Source organism: Saccopteryx bilineata, chromosome 4 (genome assembly GCF_036850765.1).
Source record: "Saccopteryx bilineata isolate mSacBil1 chromosome 4, mSacBil1_pri_phased_curated, whole genome shotgun sequence".
NCBI lineage: Eukaryota > Metazoa > Chordata > Mammalia > Chiroptera > Emballonuridae > Saccopteryx > Saccopteryx bilineata.
Window position 1 is genome coordinate 279,294,879 of NC_089493.1, and position 4,531 is coordinate 279,299,409.

Here is a 4,531-nt window from a genome sequence, read left to right on the forward strand (position 1 = left end):
TCTCCTCTTCCTGTTCAAGCCACCCTTCCCCTCCTCCCGGCCTCTGTGGAGGGGCCGCTGATTGCTTAGTCCTGCTCTCTCACTGCCCTTGTAGTGGCTTGAATAGTAACCCCCCAAAAGATATGTCCACACCCTGCCCCCCAGTACCGTGTACGTGACCTTACCTGGAAATAAGGTCTCTGCAGAGGTCTTCAAGTTAACGATCTAGAGATGAGAGACGCCTGGATTTAGGGAGGGCCCTAAACTCAATGACTGGTTTTGATAAGGATATGAGTTTCCTGATAAGAGAAAGGACGGGAGATTTGAGACAGGAGCTGCAAAGAGAAAGGCTGGAGGCAGGGATTGGGGTCAGGAAGCAAGGGGCCCCTGGAAGCTGGAAGAGGCCAGAAGAACCCAGCCCCATGGACTCCGGAGGGAGCTGGCCCGGCTGACACATTGATTGCAGACTCCGAGCCTCCAGAACTGTGAGAGGTTGCATTGCTGTTGTCTGAAGCAACCCAGTGTGGGATTTGTCACAGCCGCCCTGGGAACTGACACAGAGCCGACAGCCACCTCTCCTGCAGTGCCCGTTGCAGCCTGGTCATTCATTCTCTGTGCTCCAGTGTTCAATCGCTATTCCACCACCTGCTCTGGGCAGGGGCTTTCACCCTGTGAAGTCTCAGCTCCCACACATGTAAAGCAGGGACAGTAATTTCAAAAATAGTTGGAGAGCGCTTAGCTGAGCCAGACACATTGAAAGTAGCAACAATTACTAACCTATTTCCCCGAAAATAAGACCTAGTGAAATTTTTTTCAAGCTTAGAAATATAAAGCCTTCCCTGAAAATAAGACCTAGTGCATCTTTAGGAGCAAAAATTAATATTAGACACTGTCTTATTTTCGGGGAAACAGGGTAGATTGTTGTACATGGAAATACAGTCACAAGAAATTCTTGATGGAATTCAGAGCTTGGCTGGTTATGCTGATGTTTGTGATGACATGACTATAATATATTAATAAATGTTGATTTTTTTCAACAATAAATGTAAATTCTTTTTCATAGAAAAATAAGACATCCCCTGAAAATAAGATCTAGCGCATCTTTAGGAGCAAAAATTAATATAAGACACTGTCTTATTTTCGGAGAAACACGGTATTATCATGGCTATTGCTACTCATGGGACGGTACCTGTATTCCATGTATTAAAGGCAAACGGTGAATTTTAATATGATGAGGAAGGTGTACATTATAAATAAATATATTCTGGAATGTTTGGCCCTCCAAAACCATGGTCAAAATCAGCTTGGAGGCCCTGGCCGGTTGGCTCAGCGGTAGAGCGTCGGCCTGGCGTGCGGGGGACCCGGGTTCGATTCCCGGCCAGGGCACATAGGAGAAGCGCCCATTTGCTTCTCCACCCCCGCCCCCCTTCCTCTCTGCCTCTCTCTTCCCCTCCCGCAGCCAAGGCTCCATTGGAGCAAAGATGGCCCAGGCGCTGGGGATGGCTCCTTGGCCTCTGCCCCAGGCGCTAGAGTGGCTCTGGTCACGGCAGAGCGATGCCCCGGAGGGGCAGAGCATCGCCCCTGGTGGGCAGAATGTCACCCCTGGTGGGTGTGCCGGGTGGATCCCAGTCGGGTGCATGCGGAAGTCTGTCTGACTGTCTCTCCCCATTTCCAGCTTCAGAAAAATACAAAAAAAAAAAAAAAAAATCAGCTTGGAGGACAGGCTTAGCATGTTGTTTGGTGCAGTATTACGGCAAGTGGATATAATCAGTGGTAGTATCTGATTAGCCACTGGCAAAAGGGGCCACCCACCCACTCACCAGCTTTCATTCAGTCATTCGTGGACACCACATCAGTCAAACCCAAGGGCTGCCCTCAGGGGCACTCAGTCTTGTTGGGGAGGGAAGCAAGGAAGGAGAGTGATGGTACAGGGGGAGGAGGTGGGAAGGGAATGGGAGGAGGACCCCATCCAAAGGGGCCAGGGTCGGAGAAGGCTTCCTAGAGTCAGAGAAGGCTTGAAGTCAGAGCAGAAGAACAAGTATAGGCGCCAAGGAGGTAAAGGAAGGCATTCTGGAAAGAGAGAACAACACATGCAAAGGCCCGGGGGCAGGAACATATGGGACTCACACATATTTTGAGCAGTCAGGACACAGGAGGTGGGTCATGGTGAGCAATGAGGCCCAAGAGGTCGCCCCCAACATCATTTGTATGACGCTGAGACTTATCCTCAGGGCCTTAGGGATTATTGGAACATTTGAAGTAATTCAGTTCAAGGCCAAGGCCAAACTTCCTGTATTTCTTACTGAGTCATTCCTCTGTTAGGACTCCCACTTTATGCTCCCGACTTGATTCTCCATCAGTAGAGGTAGTTTTCCATCCAGATGGAAGGAAGTGGAAGCCAGGACTTCCCAACACAGAGAGGTTTGCATACCCCAAAGACCAGAGGTCTGCTAACACCTGGCACACGTGGAAGGTAAGTCTGTCTTTTGGTGCTGGCAAGGGTCCAGGAAGGCCCCCAGTCAGATATAAACCTGGTGACTGATACCAGAGCTTCCACCATGGCCCTCCAGGCCTGGGATACTTGGAGATGTGTGTAAAACTGAGACTTTGGGGGTACCCCCACATACACATTGGACTATGGATGGAGGAGCATCTGCCCCTGGTCATGTTTCGTTGGCACCATGCCCTGTGAGCTGTGTGCCACTGCAGCCCCAGGTGAGAGCCTGAGCATCCCAGAGTCAGGATTCGAGCCCAGCTCTGTCTGCCCCCAAAGCCCTGGGTGCTCAACCACCAAGCTACGCCATCACTCCTGCCTCCCTCCAGTCCCACCTGCCACCAGCCGCCGAGTCCCCTCCCTGGGAGCAGGTCTGTGGTCCCAAGGAGGGAGGACGGGCTACCAGGTCCTCTTTAGGAGGCTGCTGTGTGCCAGCTGCCATGAGTGTTGGCCGCTAGCAGCTCACAGCTGTCTCGCCCACCGCCTTACCCACCCCTCCCCTGGAGAAGACCCCCCTCAACAAGCCACGTGCACTCACATCCATCTCAGGTTCTGTTTGTCGGGGGCTGACCTAAGATGAGGTCATGTCTGATTTCCCCAGCTGAAAACTTCCCACATGTCCTCAGTCCTTCCAGAAAGTCTCACTTCCTTGGCTCAGCCTTCTAAGCCATTCCTCATCTGGCCGCTGTAGACCGCCACCCCTCTGGCTTCTGAGGACCTGTGCTAGCCTCCCGCTCAGTGAGAAGGAGCCAGACCAACTGCTCTGAACATGCCCTGTGGAGACGAGATTTCCAGAGGCCTCCTTGTGCATTGCAGCTTGTGCCGGGTATCGATCTGACTGGACATGCTCTTAGGTATTTTCCTGGAGCGCTAGAAAACCCAACTACTAGGACTCTGAGCTGAAAGAGAAAGGAGGAATGACACAGATATTCTTCTCACACGACCTTGGCAACCTGGGGAGGCTCCGAGTGTAGCAGGTTCTCTGGGGCCACACCAACGTCAGGGCTGGTTGGCGCTGGGATGAGTAATGTTGTTAGGCAGAATGACCTGCTTGACAAATGAGCTAGGTCTTATTTTGGCTATTGATTCATCACAAAAGAATGAGGAATATTTTCCCTCCCTCCATCTCTTTCAAAAAGCAACTGTGACTCTGTATTCTGAAGGGGTGTTTTTGCCGTGGGCCAGTTAAAACCTAGTTAGCATGTTATTCAGGACTCATCCAGCTGCAAAGAACAGAATTCTACTGGAATTGGCTTCTGCCAAAGCAGAACATATTGTTTCACATCACTGGAAAGACAGGAGTGGAACGGTTTCAGGCACAGCTGGACCCAGGGGCTGAGGCAGTGTTGTGGGGAATCCATCTCCCTCTCTTTACCCTGCTTTCCTCTGCGTTGGTTTCATTCTGGGGCAATCTCTCTCCATCTGCTGGCAAAGATGGTCCCTGGCAGCTCCAGCCTTCCACCTCACTGGGCTAGTAGAGATTTCCTCTTGTTCAGTAACTCCAGCAAGAGTCTTGGAGTTGAGTCTCAGGGGGATCGGCTTGGGTAACGTGACCATTACTGCAGCAATAGCTATGATCAGCCTTGGTCATGTGCATGACTCAGCCTGAGAGCGTGGGGCAGGGCCAGGAAGAAGGAAAGCTTTGGCAGCAAAGGTAAGAGATGCTTTCTATACCCAAGGTCCTTGGGGAGTGGAGCCAGGCTACCTAAGAAAGGCTTACTGAGGGTCTCTGGGGGGCTTCTGAGTCGCAATGTCCTGCCCTCCTGTCAAGGGACATCAGATCCCAATTTCATCACTTAGAATAAGAAAGTATCAAGATTTTTCTCACAAGTACTATGGAATTAATTATATCATTTATGGGAACAAGTTCTAAATTCTGGGACTTTCCTCTCTATCAGCCCAGAATTCCTGAGTAAGTGGCTAAGAATGTGGGATCTGGAGTCAACTCCTGGGTTCAAATCCTGGCTCTGGCATGCCACCGATTATTTGCGTGACATTGGGCAAGTCACTCGACCTCTCTGTGCCTCTGTTTCATCATCTGGAAAATGTGGACCATGA